The 22,980-nt window shown below is 37.7% G+C and overlaps 1 protein-coding gene across 3 annotated transcripts in view; it reads right to left on the bottom strand.

Annotated features, from left to right (window-relative positions):
* The window catches only part of LOC137284682 (G protein-activated inward rectifier potassium channel 3-like), a 237,058-nt gene that overhangs the window by 93,731 nt on the left and 120,347 nt on the right, over window positions 1–22,980 (bottom strand). The window lies entirely within an intron of this gene.

The raw sequence follows: 22,980 nt of genomic DNA, 5'->3' as shown, positions 1-22,980 counted from the left end.
GGGAACATGAGAAGAAATAATCAATGTAATATATCACTATAAGGGGTAAATCTTAATAAAATGTCAACTAAATTTTCATTAAAATAAAACATGGTTCCCTGTCTGCTTTACCATGGGAACATTTACAAAAAGAGCCATTGACTAGATTCAATCAAACACACAATCCCACCAGATGAGACTGATGGCCAGTTTGTAGGCCAACTGTTGTCCAGTTGATGAAATCACCACCAGCTAGATATAGCCATTAATGTGGCAGGCAACAATGCCTTCTCCACTGTCCAGACACATCTGCTGGTCACTGCTGGTCACTGCTGGCTACACTGATGGGTCAATACATTCACTTGACAAATTATGACATCGACCCTTATTGACTCTAACTGCTGGATTATAATGTACATTATATCCCAATAAAACAAAGTATGAAAGGCTGCAGTGATGGTGCGTTATCCATTAGCAGGTGAATATGAGATGTATGCCATAATGGTTAGGGTAAGGAGGCTGCAGTTACGGTAGTCTCAGAAGTCCAATCACAGTGAGTGCTCCTACTGATCAATAGTGGTGATGATGTAAGCCAGGAATACGAGCAAGTTATGAAGGGTTCCTAGGAATCAGAATATAATGTTTTGGTGCAAGAGCCTTCATGAAAACAGAGATATATAGACGTCTGATTAAATTCTGAATTGTTCATGTCGGGCTGATCTCTGTGATTCTATCTCCATCATTTTGGCTTTGATGTGACCATTGGTGGTAGAATCAATCATTTTGGCTTTGATCTGACCTTGGGTGGTAGAATCAATCACATTGGCTTTGTTTGGACCCAGGGTGGTAGAATCAATAATATTGGCTTTGATCTGACCCGAGGTGGTAGAATCAATCATACAGGCTTTGATCTGACCTTGGGTGGTAGAATCAATCATATTGGTTCTTGGTAATTCCTGGTTGGTAGAATCAATCATTTCAACTTTGATCTGACCCTGCGTGGCACAATCAACCATGGTTTTTATTTCTCCATATTAACCCTGTTTTGGATTTTGACAGCATCAACACCACTGGATGCTGAAAACCAATTTTACTCCAGAATGTCCATACATATATACCTATTGATACATGGATCAGCGCATGGCTGTTCCAAGACATATGGACTGAGTTCTTACTGGGTTATCTATAATCTACGTACCCATCACTATTCTTTAAATTATTTATAGGAATCACAATAGCTAGATCTTATTACAGAGCTGCATGTTAATAAGTACATCCATCTCATCACTGTAGTACTGATAAAGGAAGTAAGGAAATTACCTCCCCTGCTTCCTGGGGGTTCCGTCTGGCCTGTCTGTGTAGGAAATCAAACTTCCAAAGTTTCAGTAACAACTGAGAAGTTCATCTCCATTATCTAACTCGATAATCCAGTACATCTGACAAGTCTCTGGTCAGCAGTTACATGATTGAGGGTTCAGAAGCATTAATTAACATAGTGTTAGCTTAATAGCTCATCTAATCTCTCTCACATGGAAAACAAAGTGGGTATGACACGATGTCACAGTAACCACTGATGGGCAATTCCACAAAGAGCTCCTCCATAAAATCAATAGTTCTGACAAAATAAGCCAAGGGTGTTTGAAAGGGATAGGGAAGCACAGCCTGTGTTAGTTTTGTCACGTCCTGTCTTCATCACTGACAGAATCGGATGAAGTTATTACCTACAGCACCTGACATCTTCAGGGCAAGGATGAAGGGCAAGGGTAAGGACTACAGTGCTCAAAGTCAAGCAGCAAATGGGCCTTAGGGTAGACTGAGCTGTACTTGTACATGACTGTAGTGAGAAGTTCGGGACCATGGGTGTTGAATTGTGTTTTTCTAGGGTTATGAGGGTGAGTTGAAGGGGTTAGGCAGGGTGTGGGTCTAGGGGTTAAAGGGATGCACTGATGGTTGGTTGGAGGATCGGGCTGAGAGCAAAAGGGGCTTGAACTGCCTGTAACTTAGAAAGAAGAACAGTATTATTGGGAAGGTGATGATGGGTAGGATAGCAGGTTGATTAATGCTTACCATGTAAACACACAAATTTATCCACAAAGCCCACAAAAGACTAGAAGTGGCAAATCTAGATTTCCACAGCTTTCACTCTAGACTTGCTTTGCTTTTGCATTGCAGAAAGGACTGGGTGGACTGAATAATGGTGTACGTTAGGGTCTGCAAGACTGACTGAATTCATGGCTGAGAGTAGGAAGAACTAGGGTTGAGGATAGGAAAGACAAGTGCTGATGGTAGGAAGGATTTCAAGGGCTGAAGACAGAGGTAGATTGGGGGTTGAGGATCAAAGACTAGGAGTGATAGGTAGGAAGACGTAAGGGTTAATGACAGGAAGGACTTGGTGTTGATGATAGAGGTGCATTAGGGGTTGAGGACAGAGGTGGACTAAGTGCTGAGAGTAAGGACAAGGTGCTGAGGGTAGGAAGAACTAAGGGTTGAGGATAGGAGAGACTAGAGATTGAGGATAGGAATGACTTTGGGCTGAGGACAGAGATGGCTGGGGGTTGAGGATAGAGGTGGACTAAGGGTTGAGGCTAGGGAAGAATAGAGGTTGAGGGTAAGAAGGACAAGGGGCTGAGGGTAGGAAGAACTAAGGGTTGAGGACAGAGGAGACTAGAGGTTGAGGTGGCAAAAAGGAAGGGCTAGGAGCTAAGGACAGGGGATGAATAGAGGATGAGGGTAGGAATTACTAGAGTATGGAGGGTAAAGCTAGGGGTGAAGAAGTGATAGGTATTGAGGTAGGATAAAAGGGGCTTGAGGAAGAAGCAGTGGAAGACCTGTGGTTATGGATGGAATGGGACATTTCAGATGTCACAAGAAATCATTGTTCACTCAGTGACAAAAATGCTTCACTTAAAAACCAATCAGATACAGACCTCTCCATTCTCAAACCCTCACATCCAAAAGAACAAAGACACATACCCATCAAACATGTCACACACCAAACCCTCATCTAAAACTGACAGATACAGCTCTTTACGTGCCAAATTTCAATCAGTTGTGATGAAAACAAAAAACCCTCAGACAACAAAGATTCCTACTCGTGAGTCAGTCTCCATAAATCTCCTACTACACTCATGTTAAGTGGGTATGGATTCTTGTAATGTGTGATACTGTCAACATCCACCATGTGTTTTCATCTTCCTGACACTGCCTCTCGTGTTCACATCTCATCAAACAGTCTCTTTAATCTACTGCATATACAATCTGGGCCACCTTTAATCTACATGCAGAGACCTGTGATGACCGAGGACAAAGGGCTAATGTCTTGTTTATATTCCAGTTTGCCACGAACTCATGCTAAACGTACAAACTTCAGACAAAAGATCCTTATCTATATTTAATTGACTTTAGCATGATATTAGATAAGCTGATGCTGGCGACTTGTTTGTGGAATAATGACACAGTAATGAGATTCTGGCAGAAATGTGATTCAGTGAATAGGGAGTCGATGACACCCACTGAATTTGATTAATGACAGTTCCATCAGTCATTATCAGCTTCAGCACATCATTAGACAGGATACTGAGTGTCTGGGGGTGGTTTCTAGTCTGCCATGGGTCAGTCAGAACTGTTTATAAGCTTTATCATCTATATCTCATTCAGCAGTGGAGAACCTACACTGAACTGATATTTAGTTCCAGAAGTGTCATCTTCTTAAAAAAAATATATCTATGAAATAACAATCTTTAATGAAAGTGGACTCTAGCTTAATTTCATAGCTAGCACTAAAGTGATCTAGACTTGCTTTTACATTCTAGACTTGAGTATTTCGTATTATTATATTTTCTTGGATCTGGAATAAGCGCCTGCCTTCCTGGTGTTTCTGACAGACTCAAGAGAATAAGAAATAGAAATGATTGCAGCAAGAAGCCAACTGATGTCTGTAATGATTTACAGTATTCCCAGTAATTACTGAAAAAATATTTTGTTTCCAGATAGTTGTTACCTTATGTAGTAAGGTACTCAGTGTGGGAGGTAACTCTTGTAAGATTAAGAATGAACCTTACTAACTCAAGAGTTATCTCCCCTGGTGTAGCAGACAGTTTCCATTGATGACATGTCACAACAGAAGAGGACAGATGCCGACTTTGAAAGGGACATGACGAATGCAGAAAAGCTAGTTCATAGACGTGACATTCCTGTGTCTGCAGTATATACAACTTTGACAAATATTTAGTCAGGAGTTGGGATTGAGGACAAGACAGGAGCAGGGAAGCCAAAGGAGTCCGGTACTATGGATCACTGTTGACTTGGTTAGATTGAGAGTAGGGACAAATTCAATAGCAGAAATTACATGATTAAAAGGGAAGTCGTCAGGTATGTAATGCAACACTTCGACAAAAATTACAAATGCTTGCTGGCTGAAAAAGCACAGAATTCCCTCACCACTGATGAAAGATGCACAAAAAGACGTTTAAACTGGTGTGGGACTCTGATGAAAGTTCTGTGTGGCTTTTTCCAAATTGTCCAAATTTGGACAAAAGATGCTACAAAACCAATATGAGAATGATCAAAACATTGTCTGAAATTTCACATGTGGGGTGGGATATCGTAATGTGAAATGACGCTTGTTGTGCTTTTTCACTGAAAATTTGACAGAGGAACGAAATGTTGATATCTAAAAGGATCATCTCCTTCCAAAAGCCCTAACACTGTATGAAGATAATTGGATTTTCCAGCATGATAATGAACCAAAACATGCTGCAGGCTACACAAAACAACAGTGGTTGTCTGATGAAAAGTTTTAGACTGGCCCAGCTACAGCCCAGATCTGAGTGAGTGTGTGAGTTCAGTTTTACGCCGCTTTTAGCAATATTCCAGCAATATCATGGCGGGGGACACCAGAAAATGGGCTTCACACATTGTACCCATGTTTTGAATCGAACCCAGGTCTTCGGTGTGACGAGCGAACGCTTTAACCACTAGGCTACCCCACCGCCCCGCCCAGATTGGAACCCTACTGAGAATGTGTGGGGACTGATGATGGAAAGAATAAACTGAAAAGGGTGTAGAAATATTGAGAATATGAAGAAAGAAGTGATTGAATACTGAGATACCATGTCATATGATTACCTACAAGGTAGGTGCATTCAGTCATGTATTGCAGGGCAAGGAGGTCTCAGAAAGTACTCAAAAGACACTTAGACTGTAAGAAAATTGTATCTCAACATATTAATCTAAGTAAAACTTCTAGTTTATATACATGTATAAGATATTTGCCAAAACAACTTTCTAAAATATTTCAGGGAATACTATACGAGAGACGGGAGTGTTCTGATATTTATTTCTAAAAATGTTTTTGTAGACATGTATTTTGTGGTAACACAATTATATTCCTGGGACTAAACGTCTATTGCCTCAGGATCCTGAATATTTTTCTCACATCAACATTTTTTGTCAAATGATAATAAATCTGCCATTGTGAGTGCAAATGATCTTTACTGCTTGACTCTAATGTACCCAATGATGGAATGAAGCGAATCAGGTTTTCTTTCCAAAGCTTTAGAATAACCTGTTCCACCACTGAAACAGTTCCAGTTTACAGGCAGTTTCTTTCAATTAAGTCTTCACAAAGATCAAACTCCAATATCTGTTAAACTGGAGCTTTTCTTCCAGTTGTTCCCTGTCCTAGGGTTCAAGCGAGTGAGTACTATTTCCACAATATTTCAGCAATGGACACCAGAAATGGGCTTCACACACTATGCCCATGTGGGGAATTGAACCCAGGTCTTCAGCATAACAAGTGAATGCTTTAACCACTAAGCCACCTCCTTGGATTTCAAACCAAGAAACTGCAATGTAGTTCCTTATTATTTCAGACACAGAAGGCCAACTTTCTGAGGCCCTCTTTTGGCAATACTAGAAATCACCTTCTAGAATATGCATCTAAATATGTGCAGGTATTATTCTTGCAAACTGAAATTTTGTAAACAAACCTGAATGATTTTCTAGACACCTTTGTTTGGTCTACTTTTGTATTTAGGATTATGTTACTTTAGTTTTATGAATCTGTTACCAATATTCCAGTAATATTATGATTGGAAACACCAGTCATGTCTTCACACTTTGAAGCAATCTGGTAATCTAACTTTGTCTTTACCATGATGCGCAAATGCTTGAAGCACTCAGACACACCACTGCCTGTCTTGAGGAAACAATGCATTATTTGAGAATATATTAGATAGGAGTCTAAGTCAGGTCTAGAATAATTTGGCAAAGTTAGATTGCCTCAGCAGAAATTACCAATCCTCCTTGGCGCATTTTGGACTTCACCTCAGTTTTTCTCCGCTTGTTTGCCAACATGGAGCTTGAACAAGACCTAGATGCATAGACATGTTGTCACAACTTTTCATACACTATTAAAGAGTGAAACACTATGTCTCTCTTTCCAGAAAACCAAACTGCTATATTTCCAGAAACTGTTTCTTGATTTGTGCATAGCACTCAGGGTTGGGTCATCAATGAAAACATCCTTGAAGAAAACAATGATAACACAGACGCCTTGAGCACCTCACCTTTACAGAAATACGATGGCTAACTACAAGACTATTTTGTCTGAAGGACACATCTGGTCTTCTCACCTAAACACCTAAAAGCAGGCTGGCAGATCCAAACATACAGCCATCTCTCGTATTAATGCCCTACATGATTCCGCTTTTCCACTTAAACAGGAGGTCATCAACAGCTACCACAAATTTCCAGATTTTCCATGTAACCTTGCTTGTGGATCTGTGAAAATAGCCAATCCATACGGAATTACGCAATATAATTATTGTAACACTATCAGGAAATATATTGAGATTCCTGGACCTGTTTGTGTATTAAATGCATTATATACAGTCAACACAGAGTTAATCATGAACAAATCTTCAGCTTTGCAAAGCACTGACCTGACTCACCAACTTTAGGACAATTGTTACACAACAAGTAACAGAGGGTAGGGGTGAAACGGTACACCTTTACCGCAGTACGGTACATATTGTGGTACAAGGTCTGCGGTTTTGGTCTGTTTCAGTTGAGAACAAGAAATATGATCATATATGCAGAAAATTTTGAGCAAGACAGAAGCTTTCAATGATTTTTTAAAATGGTCCGACTCCTTGACATTTTTTAAAAGGTTTAAACAGGTTAACAAAATTTCAGTACAAGAACCCAAAATACCCAATTTGTTTTCTTCCATTACGGTATACCAGACGGAAAACAAAATATCACGGTATACCGCTTCACCCATAACAGAATGCAGAGAAGTCAGACACTATAAACATGGGTGAACAAATCAACCCAACACAACACGGCACCTTGATAAAAGGGCCTCATGTTTTTGTAAATCTGTAAATCTACTGACAAGATCATTATGCAAGACCTGTCTGTTCTTGTCTACTTCTCATTATAATCTACTTCCTCTCTCTAGACTGACTGCAAGTATCATGCATTAGTAGAGGTTGCTGTTTCTCTGTTTAATACATGAATCAGTAAACTGTGCCTCTTGTAGCAATGATTCAGTAACCACATGCTTCATCAACCGATATATATCAAATGTGTGCATGATGTCAACAAACAAGAGAAGTCAAATCCAGCAAATCCTGGCCAACTGAGGTCCACCATCTCAGTTTTGGGACAATGTTTTACCTAATCATGACAGGAAGGCTGTAAATGGGTAACTCTTTCACATGCTCTTTTATTCACAGCTATGGATTTGAAGGCCTTCCCAAAACAAGATTTGCCACAACAATGTCTTTTGATGCCTAAATGCAGGGTAGTTGAGTTTGCAACATGAAGATTGCAATGAAGATTCTTCACATGTTGAAGCATGTCAGCTGTAAGATTGTTTATAAATGACATAAGACAATCAAATAGTCTGTTCCAAACCAAACTAATGAAAGACTCCTGATTTAAATTTTGTCCATTCTTACGGAAATCACTTACAACTGCCCAATCCTGATAGATCAAGGTCAACTTGATTTTTCTTCATCAGTGTTAAATAAATATTCGTTTACAAAGCAGTGACTAGGTCTACTTCATAAATTAACTGAAAAGACAAAAAAAAAGGTTTCTTCACAGAAAAGAATACATGTAGATCTGGGGTAAATTTCGGCTTCAGCATCCCATGTTTTTGTAAGAGGTAACTGATAGGATTGAGTGGTCAGGTTAACTGACTTGGCTGCCTCATTGATGTATCCAAAATGCATAGATGATGCTCATGATGTCGACGTAGGACTGTCTGGTCCAGAAATTTTTCTACATACCATTGCCATATAGCAGAAATCTTACTGAGTGCAGTAATCAACAAGACAAAAAAAAAAGAAAAAAACAAACAAAAAAAAACAAACCCCAAGGCCGAGACAACCATCATTCTGTTTGTGGTTGTATATGAGAAATATATAAAAAATAAGGTTGACCTAAGTGAAAAGACCTCTGACAAACAAAGCCAAAGAGAGACACAAACGCACCATTACACACTACATGCATAACTACTTCATAAAAAGAAATTCTTGTCTTTATTTTACCTTTCAACACACAAATTAATGATAATATCTGTCTAAAAAAAACCCAACCACATTCAGAGAGTGTAAATTAATCAAAGCTACCTGTAATATTGGTAGCATGGCTAGATGTCAGTAATTGTGAGGAAGAGCCTTTGGCAGTTCTCACAGGATTACTTTACATGATAGAAATGCACAACTAATGAAGAACAAAGTGATGCCAGCAGGCAGTCTGACCATGGTGCCGTGAAACCCTATCATGATGCAACTTTAAGAGTTAGCCTTAAAAGCATAAAAGTACACATGACCTTGACCTTCAACCAGAGATGAATTGACATGAAGAACATGAAATCAGTGAAGGTATAATCATGACCCCCACAAGGCTGATCATTTTGGACTGTCAAAGACCTTGAGGTCTAATCGCCTACTGACATACACCCTAGTGAGGCAGACGTGACCAATCTATCTTTAGGTGCTAATCAGTCCCATGTTGGACAGACTGCAAAATGCCGGGACTTGCACTGGCAGAAACTTACACATGTTCCAGTCACCAAGACCTATCTATCAAGAAGTATCAGTGGATGGAATGGTGAATCTCATGAATACATAATTTGTGGTCTGTATGGCAACATAGGGGGCAAGACATGTAAAGTCACGTCTTATTATTCTAAAGTGAGTGAGTTTAGTTTATGCTGCACTCAGCCATATTCCAGCTATATGGCAGCAGTCTGTAAATAATTGTGTCTTGAGCAGACAATCCAGTGATCAACAGCATGAGCACTGATTTGCGCAATTAGTAACGACGACATGTGTCAACCAAGTGAGACCATCTGATCCTGTTAGTCGCCTCTTACAACAATCAGTGTCACATTTTGTTTCAAGCATGGATTGATAAAGGCCTATTCTAACCTGCACCTTCACGGGTCAGCTACATACAGACTTCATGAACAACTGGCTGATTGAAAAAGTAATTAGGGATTAATAAATGCCTCAAATATGAGACAGATCTAAAGATATATTCAGCTGATTTCAGTCTGCGTGACCTTTCTACCTTTGCAATACATACATCTACTCCAGTTCAATCTAAGAACACTGCTGACCAATGCCAGCTTCTGATGTGCCCATCAGTGAAAACAATGGCCCATTTTGCTTTGATTATACAAATGACTTGTAACCATTACCTATGGGAAAATCTATCAAGGACAGATGCTGAATTTTGTAGAGTGCTTACATAGAGACATTAGCGCTGACAAAGCCTTGCCTTATGGGGAGAAGCACTTAAAGAGCTTACAGATTAACTAAGCTTGATATTAACTAGGTAAATCTGACTTTGGACTTTTCACAAACAGACAATAGCACACCATCATCTCACTGCAACATTAATGTACAAGAGGGAACAAGAATCCTGATTTTCTGTCTGGTCAAGGATGCAGGAACACTGGTTCTAAATCATATTTGTCTGATATGATGGACGCAGACATCTATTGGGGGGTCAAGGATCTGGGATGCAGGAAGACTGCTTGTAGTCATTGTCTATAAGAGATCAGGGAATATTTGAATATTGGTTGTAATCACTATCTGTCAGATTGGTTTGTCGTTAAACAATGCACTAGGAATATTCCAGCTATATGGTGGTGGTCTGTAAATAATCGAGTCTGGACCACACAATCCAGTGATCAACAGCATGAGCATCAACTTATGCACCTGGGATACAATGACATGTGCCAACCAACCAAGTCAGCAAGCCTGATCACCCAATTCCCGTTAGTTGCTTCCCACGACAAGCAGCAGTTACTAAGACCAGCTTTAACACAGATCTTCTCTATGAGACATCAGGGACACAGAAAGCCTGGTCTGTCTAGTTGTTATTTGCCAGTACACACAACAGTACAGTTCTGAAGAAAGATGACTACAAGGAGGATGTTGTTAATCACCAGGGATCTGCGTGACATTGGACTACACAATACTCACAGACTGACAACTGGAAACAGAGCCCTGGACCTACAAAACTGATGACCAAATTATTGAAGTAACAAACGAAGTATTTACATAGAGAATAACACATTAACAATGAGATGAGGTATTTCTCCAGCCATGATACTACCTACCAAAATGCATGGCCGCCTCCATATGTCTCAATAGTGCAGACTCATCACATCTGTTGTCATCAACATATTCATTCACAGCCAGGTGATACAACAAATCAATTTTCAAATGGCGTGGGCCATTAATAATATTGGTGTGCATTCCTTTCAGTAACAATCTAGTTATGGATAATTTACACCAGTGTGAAAAAAATTCAATTCTGTACACAACCTATTTACATAGACAGGCCACAATGCAAGTTTGTCAGTACTAAACAACTTCCACTTTTGCATATTTATTAGACACAATACATGCATCTTTCTTCTGTGCAACTTCAAGGTAGCATGGACAGACAAACCAAAATGCATGCATGATTATGTTGTACAACTTCAAGGTGTTGTACAGCAACAAGCAAAAATATATGCATGACACTATTGAACAAAATCAAGGTATTGTACATCAACAAGCAAAAGTATATGTATGATTCTGTTGTACTACTTCAAGGTGTTGTGCATGAACAAGCAACAGTTTATGCATGATTCTATCGTGGAACTTCAAGGTTCTTGTACACTGACAAGCAACAGTTTATGCATGATTCTGTTGTAAAACTCCAAAGTATCACTTGAATTAACAGCACAATGCATGTACTTTACAGGTAAATCTATCTTCTTTGAGTGGCATAGTTAGAAGCTGGTGAGTCAAACAAGGAGAGTCTTTATGGATGAACAACTTCTTTATTTGGGTCAAGTAATGTTTCCATAAAGATACCTATATCGTTGTGAAGTTAGTATCCATACTTGCTCGGCAAATATACATTGACAAGATATAGATTCTTGTATCATTGTCAAACAAGTGTGCATAATTCCTTGATAGTAAAACAAGAATCTGTATGGAAACATCGCATTCATAAGTTGTTCATCCATAACATTTATCTTATCTATAATGCATATCTTGTTCAGTGACGGCGCCGGTGCTGGTAACTGAAGATATCAGAAACAGCTTACAAATCCTGTGTTCAATGTCATTCATTGTGAAACTAAGAAAAGTTCAGCAAATCCACACAAACAAGTTGTGATTTATTTCAATACCAGTAACACAGATCACATTTCCCAACAATCATCAATTACTTGAGAAAATCTCCAACTCTAAAATGTACCAGTACAGTCAAATATCACATGCCTTATGACTGTGACGATTTTCCTTCTGTCTGGGATTAAGATCAAATATCAACATGGTACATGTTTTTTTCTGGTCGTGAGTTAGCTATCAGAACGACATAAGTAAGCACAAATCAATACCAGTGATGTCAGTGATGATACACAGTATAATATCTGTCAGATATAGCATCTCAAGTCCATATTTTGTACTTAAAAATGTTGGCTGGGCAACAAAATAGAAAAGTGATGACAAAGTATACAAAAAAGAACACGCACCTAAGTAATTGAATTCATAAGCACTGAATAAAGAAGTGGTACAGACACAGATAATATACATCTCATATGACAATGGTAAACTCACGATTAAAGCTAAGACTTACAGGCAAGGTTCAGAACCATCTTATGTGACAATGGTGAACTCACGATTAAAGCTAAGAGTTACAGGCAAGGTTCAGAACCATCTTATGTGACAATGGTGAACTCACGATTAAAGCTAAGAGTTACAGGCAAAGTTCAGAACCATCTCATGTGACAATGGTAAATTCACGACTAAAGCTAAGAGCTACCGGCAAGGTTCAGAACCATCTCATGTGACAATGGTAAACACACGATTAAAGCTAAGAGTTACAGGCAAGGTTCAGAACCATCTCATATGACAATGGTGAACCAGTGAATCTAAAGATCAGTGCTACAGGCAAGGTTCAGAAACATTTCATGTGTCAGTCGTGAACCAGTGAATCTAACATTTAGTGTTATTGGCAAGGTTCATACATAATAATTCAAAATATCAACCTCTGTAGATGCATTACAAGGACTTATTCCCCAAAACCGACAGGAGAACAGACTGATCTGATCTAGTTTAAAGACACAAATCTACAGTTTCTTATATAAAAACAGCAATCATAGATATCTAGGCACAATCATAGATATCTAGGCACAGTTCTGAAATGACCCATATTGTGATCCTAATGTTCTTAGCCAAAACTTTTCCCAGAAGTATACTGGAAACTCTTCTCAATATGTATCAATAGTGATTCTGTCAATATGAGCAAATATGGTGATTTCACAAATTGTACACCAAAACAGAAGCTTTAGTTCTACTGGCATTCTTCATACAAGCCATCATTAAGCCCAAATAAAATCAATAAACTCTTGATGAATGCAATCATTACTGATTAAGTATGTCTGGGATTATTACTGCCGATAGGTGTTCCTTTAATCCGACAGTCATGCAGTGATATGAATGAAATTTCAAATTCACACATTTCAGTTCAGTTTACTTACATAAAGCAAAACTGTTTCTCTAATCAGACGATGCCTCAACTGAGACGAGTCCACAACTTTGTACAGTCCCATCTATGTCCGGAACAAGTGTTTATCAGTGAATGATTTTAGGGCACACCAGAAATGGACTTCAAGCACTGTACCGACGTGGGCAATCAAACCCAGGTCTTCGGCGTAGCAAGCGAATGCTTTAACCACTAAGCGACAAGCTTGGTGTTCAAACCAAGATACACCAAGGTAGTTCCTTATTAATTCAGACACAGAGGGCAAACTCAGGTCTTCAGTGTGACAAGTGAACATAACATGTATTTGTGAGATGTTCAATTTGAAACATACTGACAGAAAAATCCAATCAAAACATAAATTAAAACTAATCTTTCCCAAAACAAATAGAACTTCAAGAAACAGGTCCTTTGTTGGTCTTGAATACAAGTGTTTTGGCATTCAAAAGTTTTAAGTTGGAATCCTAATAACAGCTGTAATCCTTGTTCAAACCAAACACTGAAATACTTCACAACATAATAATGTTGAAACATAGCTTTTAATCTTGCGTCATACACAAGTGTTCAAATGACATTCAAAAGGTTTTTTATGAAAGCAGAAAAGAGCTAATTGTCAATGGATATTGCGGAATTCCACAAGTAGCACTATAGCATGAGAATTCAATACTGAACTCAATGGCATGAATGCAACCACATGAAAATCCATTTCTCATTCACACCAGCACCGGATGTTGCAAGTCATGCTAGTATTGGAGTTAAACAAGGCTATGTATTACAACCAATATTCTTCCCATTGTCTGGGTGTGTATTTAACACTGTGAAAATATAAGTTACCACATACTCTCAATGCATGGCCATTAACTGAAAAACAGCCAGCCATGTCAAAGTACAACATACACATTGATGATGCTAGGTATCATTCAGTTCAAAGTGTAACAAATGGAAATTGATTGCGGAGAGTCATCGAGTTCAGTCTCTTATTACAATACCACACACTGACTTCCACCCTAACATTCCATCTATTGTACTGCCCTTGTGATCCAGTACACATCATATCGATCCTATGGAGAGAAACAACTTGTAGTGGTTTGTAGTAAGAGATTTCCATTCTAATAATTGAATATCTGATAGTTCACATTATAACAATAGGTATTAGGAAACAATGAACTAATGATCTACTGATTCTCTTCTTGGGTGGGATGAGGTGGAATGTGGTTGTATGGGGTTCGTGGATGTGGGGTTGTGTGGGGTTTGTGGATAGAGATTGCAAAATTTCTTCAGCTATGACAGACAATTTTTCATTACAATTATGAGCCTAACACATTTTTTTTTTTATAAAAATGCATGAAACAATGGTGTATTTTTTTCAAGAAGACAGGCATTGTCTCATAAATATCTCAAACATAGGTTGTTTTGCATCAGGAATTCCTGGGATATTGGTGATGAGGACAAAATTTACCAATATGACATAGTCCTAGCTTATTTTGGGGTGAATAGCTCAAGTGGTACGGTATGTCTCACCACAGGCACAGATAAGGTTTTCACAAACTAAGAAACATGATCATGGTAACTTGGAACTAGAACCCATGACTCTAAGTATACGGCACACTGATGGGATCAAACAGCATGTACCGCATGGCCACCCTAGCTTTCATCTAGCAATGAGTTAAAATGCATGAGTGAGTTTTGGTTTTATGCAGCTTTTAGCAACATGAGGTAACACTAAAATTAGGTTTTACACATTACACAGAGTAACTGATAGACAGAATCTGCAAATCAAGATGTCCTCAATATTCTGGAAGACTTTGATCTAAAACAACCATTTATGATAAGTCCATTCTTCACTCCCACTGAGCTAGATCATAATATTTTATAGTAAGATGTCAGAAACAAAGCTATTCCGTATCAGAACAATAATCTTGTTGCTATGGAAATGCTGAAATCAATAAATGTAAACAGTCATGTCTAAAGTCCCCCAGATTACATAATCAATGGTTGTATAATGTTTCACAGAGTTTTCAATGGAAGTATTTCTCAGTAGGTTTCATGTTGTTTAAATGGAAATGTCCACAAAGTGTAAGTTAACAATACTAAATCTGAGAAAGTACATAATACAACAAATACCAGAACCAACTGAGATGTGAGTCAATATTTCAGCATATTACTGTACTAATGTGATAACTCTCCAAAAGCCGTTGCATTAGGCTGATGTGTCCGGTAGACATTTTCGACAGCCAATCAATGGCAAGTCAAAATTCTCAAGTTAAAAGTGCAAAGCATTCAGCATTTCTGAATAATGTATCTAAAAATCAAACGATCAAGGAACTCTGAATGGAATATCATGAAATCTGCACCATAATATTGTAGGTATTTCTTGACATTTCTGGCATCTGTAGTCAAACGAATGTACTTCAGCACATTCATGTGCCTTCATGGTGTGATTTCATATGTTGAGATCACATTTTTTAAAAGAGGTGGCAACAAATTCAATGTGCAGTCACCTTTGAAACCTATCATGTGCAAAGAACATGGAAGGTATGTCAGATGTTCACACTGAAAGGCATTTTACAGATTGACAAGATCTAATTATAAAGATGCTGATGCCTGTTGTATGGTGTAGAGTCGAGGTAGATGTCTTGAGCATCCATCAGTTGGGTACCATGACAAACATCTCCAACACAGCTTTTGGACTTTGTGTGAGTGAGTGAGCTACTTTTACACAGATTTGATTCCTATGCTTCTCATCTCAAATGTTTTCAATCCTACAAGGAGGTTTATGGTGCTACAACCCTAGATCTTAATGAGACAAAAACCATGATCAGTGGATCTAGGCATAGAGAAGAGATGCAACTGTAATGCATCAACAACTGGCCTGTCCATGCCCACAGTTAATCTTCCAAGCGATATTACTCAGCATACCTGCTTTCAAACATGTCCCTTTATAACAAGCATTGCCACTAAGGTGATATAATGCCCCATAGCAAATGATCAAATCGTAGTTTGTGCTGAAACATTCAAAGGGCCGTAGTGACCTTGAAAATGATGTGAAGGTCACCAAAATCAAATGGGCCCTACAACATCTTTAGATGAAGCTTGGTGTGAAACATGAAGAAGATCGAATGACTGGTTCTTGAGATATCTTATGGACAAGCTAACCATGTAGATGAACATGCTGACACCTTCAAAGTGTCGGTGTGACCTTGAAAATGATGTGAAGGTCACCAAAATCAACTGGGCCCTATGCCATCCCTTGATTCAGTCTAAGTAAACTCAGCCTCTGTTCTTTTCGTTACACTCCACTACTCAGTCTAGCAAAACCTCATGGAAGGTCGTGTCAGGTAACCTTTAAGACTGACCAATCAGAACACAGCTTACCAAATCGCGAAAGTGGACGTTCGCACAAACCTTTTGAAATTTTTAAGCTATTTAGCTTACGATCGCTTCCAGGTGATGTATACGGCACACGTTACAACCATGACAATGGTAAGTAAACTAATATTGGTTTTGGCAATATTCAAGGATGTCATCTTGCAGAAATATTAGCTAATGGTAACCATATCAACAGAAACCCAAAATCGTTTATACTGCAGTATAACTGTGTTATAACAGGGGTACTCTACAACAGGGAAAGGTCACTCGCTTGCTTTCTTTACCATTTGTACTAATTAACTTGTGCATCATCATGCTCCAACGCACATAGTGACGTGGCTCATTACCAGTGCTACTTCAGCTGTAACTTCAGCCAGTTTATTGTATCAGTCAGAATTTTACAATGAATGAATTATAGTAAGAATTAAGAGCAAGATTTATGTGAATGAATGAAAGAAATAAAGAAAAAGAATAAAAGGAAGAAGTCCATATGTGAATGAATGAAAGAATAAATGATACACTGCGACCTTCCCTCTCAAACATGTTAAAGAACGCAAAAGTATCGCGAGAACACGTTAACATCAGCTGTCCTTTTAAAAAATCTTCTTTGATACATTTTTGTTTACATTAATAAATAATTAAAATATCTTATTGCACATCGGTAATGGAATGAACATTAATAAAATGTTAACTGACACTGTCACATTGCCCTAAAAAATAAAGTGTAAAACTGTCACAAAGCGTTCTAAAACACCTTTCCAGTTTTATCAAATAATAAGTTCAACAAGAAAGAAAGAAGTTGTGGAACTATAACCCTTAAGCATCAATGGCGAATCGGATCAGATTGGCGATATGTCATATTTTTCACACACCTCAAATGCACCCTAACATTTTGTTTTAGATTATGAAACTATCACTATTACTTGCAATCACATTTCACCTGATTGTATATTCCCTTCATAAGAATTAAAGGTGTATGTGGAAGATGATTTTGAAATAATAACTCCTTTTTAGATTATGAAACTATCACTATTACTTGCAAACAAATTTCACCTCATAGCATATTTCCCTCATATGAATTAAAGGTGTGTGTGAAAGATGTTTTTGAGGAAGCAACAAGAATTACTCAAACAACGGCGTATAGCATTTTAATGGCAGATCAGAACAGATCGGTGATATGTCATATTTTTCACACACCTCAACTACACTCTAAGAATTTTTTAAGTCATAATACCTTTCAACTAAAGGTATGTTCTCCTTCTAAAAATGAAACGCATGTGTAAAAGAAGTTTTCATCAGCACAGTTTAGTCTATCTTCACGATGAATCGAGAATAGAAGCCAGTGAGCTATAACTTACTGACTTGAAACTTTACTACAAATCTACTGTCCTAATACAGACACTGATACCAATTATTTGACTTAAACTGAAGTGACAAAATAGTTAACCTATCTTCTATATGTAGGATTTCAGTTGTTACAATTCTCAGCGAACTTAATCAGCTGTTGAAAATAAACCAGACTCAATCTTAAATACTACGCTGCCACCATATTGGCTACACTGGTTACGTAACGACCTGAGACATATGTTCAGCGGCTTTTCAAGGAGTTTCTTCTCCCCCATCTATATAGGCTCCCTGGTTATAATAAGGATTTTGGTGTGTGGAGACATCTGTCAGTGACCTAAATATTTTGTAAGTCCCTTCAAGTAGTAGAAGTTGTCGGATTGGTTAATTCTATTTAACCATCTCGAGTTTCACTGGACGGTCATAGGACTCGGTGGTGGAGTGTAATGAATAACACTGAGACTAAGTTTGCTTAGACAGTCCCTAGATTAAGCTTGGTGTCAAATATGAAAAAAAAATTCCAGCAACCGGTATTTGAGATATCTCGCTGACAAGGGTAAAACATTAAAGTCCCCTGGTGACCTTGAAATGAAGGTCAAAGTCACCAAAACTGACAAGCACCTATCTCATACTGTGATGAACCTAGGTACCAAATTTGAAAAGAATCTAGTCAACCGTTCTTTACTTATTCCACTTTGTACATACAGATGTACAGACAGATGAATACTATATTTACATCAAACTGCATACAAACATATCTGTAACTGATTATGATTTGGTCACATTTACATTCAGTTTAAGCTGCCAACAAAAACATGGAAGAAAAACCTGTCTTGGACAGATCTTTAACTATATAATTATAATGCCATCATAATCATTTCAAGAAATGTTTCACACTACTCACTTTTGGTGCTTGACTCGTTTCTCAAGCAGCTGCTTCATTGTGGAACTCTCCCATTTAACCTCAAGAGTGCACTACAATATCGGAGTTCAAATCAGGACTAAAATATACCTCCTGCGACATGTTAAAACTAACTGGCTTTACTGTTGTCTGTCTTCTGTATCTATGTACAGATGCTAAACAGCCAAACAAAAAAAATGTTGTGGTTCTGATTACATCTCTTTGAAATTTACGCCAGGTAGGTAGGATTATTTTTTTTACATTTGTTTTAGTGAGTAAGTGAGTAAGTTTAGTTTTACGCAACACTCAGCAATATTCCATCTATATCGTAGCAGTCTGTAAATAATCAAGTCTGAACCAGACAATCCAATGATCAACAGCACAAGCATCGATCTGCACAAATGGGAACCGATGACATGTCAACCATGTCAGCGAGCCTGACCACCTGATCCCATTGGTCGCCTCTTGTGACAAAGCGTAGTCACCTTTTATGACAAGCCTGGGTTACTGAAGGCCTACTCTACCCTGGATCTTATCAGGTCACATTTCTTTTAGAATTAAGGTACAAACAAATAACACAATTGCCAATATGTAATTGATTATTCAGTGGGTCTTGGGGCAATTCTTGATGTCCATTCGTGCCAGAAAAATATATTGGTATCTGAAAGTTTATTTTATTCATACTGATTAAAACAAATAGGGACAGCACCAGAATTCAAGGGTGGGTCAGTCCGATAATCATAGCCCCAACATTTTAACCTTAGGTCTGATGCGCTTTAAATGTCCATGACCTCAGTGATGTGTAACTGGGACTATCGAAACATCCTTAAAACAAGTGAGTGAGTTTGCTTTTCTGTTGCTTGCAACAATATTCCAGCAATATCACGACAGGGAACACCAGATATATGGGCTTCACACATGGTGCCCATGTGGGGAGTCTTACCTATGTCTTCACTTTGATCAGTGAACTCTTAAACCACAAGGCTACCCATCTAAAATTATAAGCATTAATGAATATGTAAAAATATAAATAAACCAATCTAAAAAGGGCTTCATTACATTTAGAGTCCATCTCAGACCAAAATAGAAAAAGGATATTAAATCACGCATCAAAAACCTGATAAAATTCCCACCATCTTCAATCCTCTATGTGCACATTATTGAGTAAATATGGAACTGCTGCCACCATGTGTAGGACAATTATCGGATTCATTGTCATAACAGAGGAAACTTGTCATGTTATCGATGCATTGTCAATGATCAAACAGAAAGACACCAGTGTGGCGAGTTGACGAACGGATGGACAGAGCTGTATCAGAGCGAGTGGGTGTGTTAATCTGCTATCATGTAGGCCTACTCTGAAAGATAACTTCCGTAGCTTTGCATGATTCATGACTAAGTTCAAGCCTTATCTCAAATTGTTATCATTTCCTACTTTCCTATATCATTTGAAAGCTTTTCTGAAAGATCAAAACCCTTAACATTTCAAAAAGGAAAAATACCAAAAAAATTAAATATCTTTTCTCCCTTTGATCAGAGAGATATTTTTAAGTTCAGTATCACCTCAAAAGCAGTAAATAAATCATTTCAAACATATCCTACAATATTACATAATTTTCTAATTTCTTCAAAGAATCACTAAACTTAGCAATTCAAAATTAGGCATTAATTAATTTTTAAATAAAAGCTTTGCAAATGCCATGATTCTTGACAAATTCATATTTTTCATACAACAACAATTAACTCTGACAACAAAATGTGAGGAAGTCAGACACTCTGACACATTCCCACAACTTAACGACACCTCTCCTTCCCAAGAGATACATACCTTAGTACCAGCTATTATCAAAACAAGGCATCAAAGGTCAATCTGACTCATTACACAACTTGGATAATGAGATAGCATAAAGAAATCTAATGTCAGCCAGTGGTACTAATTGAACTATGGATGATAATATCAATGATTTAACACTCGCCAAAATGATCCGTCTCTTCCACACCATCACTGATAAAGATGGCCAAAGAGCATTATCACTGTGTTTCTCGGAGAGTGCCACAGCCAAAATAGCAGCAGAGCTGTTTACAAGGAATCTGACATTATAAGAAATAGATCTGACAAAATAATACCAACTGGAGATGCTCTTAAAGTGACCTATCAGCTCCCAAGCATCGGTCAGCTGATCATCAGTGATGAGAACAGAATAATTCGGTCTGACACAAAACATTCACTGCAGGTGAACAAAACAAGATTCAGTTGCCAAACTTCTTACAACAAAATTATGCTGTTCTTAATCTCTGGCTGTCAGGTACAAGTTGACAATTACAAGATTCTGCGCAATATTTATACAGATGGAAATTACATCTTTCCAAGTTCCAAAATATCCAAGGTTATTATCATGTGAATATTACAGTGGAAATACCAGCTGTACAATGAAGAGAAAAGCAGTGGTGCTGATAGCCATTTTAAAGGTACGAGGCATTAATTTTCCCTATCAAATTTCTTTCCTACGCAAAGATGAAATATTTACATTTCATGCGTTATCACTAAAATTGTAATAAAATACACCAAAGAAAGTATATGTTTCCTACAACAAAAAAATTCAATAATCTAAGTTTGCAGAGGGCATGAGTGGGTGTTGGTTCTTTATCTAAGTCTGCATGGTATCTTTCCAGTACAATGCAGAGCATTACACATCTGACTACATACAAAGACATGAGACAAAACTCTTAACAGAGAAACAGATTTTCATTTTGTTTTAAACGTAGGTGCATCTTTGATAAAAACAATACACTTTTGGTTCTTGTGTTAAACCATCCTAGCTGAAAATCAAGGCAAGAGGTTATTGAACAATATTAGTCTTCTGATGGTATATGAGATTAGTTAAATCATTCATGTCAAAAATATCCAAAATCAATAACACAAAGTAAAATATGCTTATAAAAAACACATTTTAACTCCTAGTAGACATACAATAAAAACATCTTTTAACATGTCTAAAAATAAAAAGACCAGGCCAATTTTATTTTTTGTTTTTATGGATCCACTTGTATTTTTTCATGAGAAAGAAAAAATAAATATTGATTTTCCCACTCAAAAAATAAAATTCTAATTGTTTTATTGACCCAAAACTTACACAAAAAAATGATTTTAGATCACATTTTACACTCAATAAATTGCAAATTGAAAAATAATTTTAATATTTCCAAAGAATATTTTTTGTACTAGTGAATTTTTCTTTTTCCTTCCCTCCTGCCTTTAGGTTTTCTGAGGACAAACATCTGTAAACCAAGAACTAAAATTGGTCTGGCCTAATTTATAAAAATAATTAAAATTCATCTTTCCTAATACATAAATGTAAATCTTCAGTAATGCATACAACCAGTTCTTCCCCTATTTCACCGAAAAAACCATGTTTACATCTTCATCCTCACTGACAGTGTAATATGCGAAGATATTCTTGCACAGTGATGATGCAACCCTGACATCGTAGTGGAAATTTACTGAGCTGAAATAGATCAATGAATCACATGACCTGGATCTCTTCTCTGTGCGTTCCCTACACATTGAGCAGCATACAACAAACATGTCATTCACAGATCAATCTAAACTGGAAATTTACATTTAGATGGAATTGTAAATTCACTTATGTTGGCATAGATGTGGAAGTATGGATGTTTCATAAATGACAATGAGCCGGCACCTTCATGCCAGTGTTTAAACAATATTTTTAGACATTAGGAACTTAGAAAACCAATTATGATCTATATGTATAAAGAGTTTTCAATTAACATATCAATATGTACATATGTTTCTTCTTGTACATTTAAGGAACCAGGAGAGAGGTGTTTCAGTTTTTGCACAATATTCTTCCCAGTTTCATTGGTCGGTTCAGTGATGTCTTTTAAGAGTTGCATGATTTAACTGGTCAGTTCTCAATCTTGCATGTTCAGTGAGATATATACCATTTTAATGTTGTAATGAACAGTTGGTTGTTTTTGTCCTAGACTCTGAACATCCCTCACATGTAACCCTGTATTGGTCCCATGGAATTATTTGTGTGTCAAGACATTTTATCTTCCTTTAAAATCTGCAAGAACACTGATGTGAACCTTAATTTTGGCATTGTGCTGTTACAGGCAAGGAAAGAAGCCAATGATATAATTGTTCATAATCAAACTGTTGTCACTGATGTTTGACTTGGAATAGGACTTGGGTATGGACACTCCTTGGGTATGGACACTCCTTGGGTATGGGCACTCCATGGGTATGGACACTCGGGTATGGGCACTCCATGGGTATGGACTCTCCTTGGGTATGGACG

The sequence above is a fragment of the Haliotis asinina genome, chromosome 5, assembly GCF_037392515.1.
Source record: "Haliotis asinina isolate JCU_RB_2024 chromosome 5, JCU_Hal_asi_v2, whole genome shotgun sequence".
Taxonomy (NCBI): domain Eukaryota; kingdom Metazoa; phylum Mollusca; class Gastropoda; order Lepetellida; family Haliotidae; genus Haliotis; species Haliotis asinina.
Note: the sequence above shows the minus strand (reverse complement) of the source record. Positions and strands in the feature narration are given on the sequence as shown.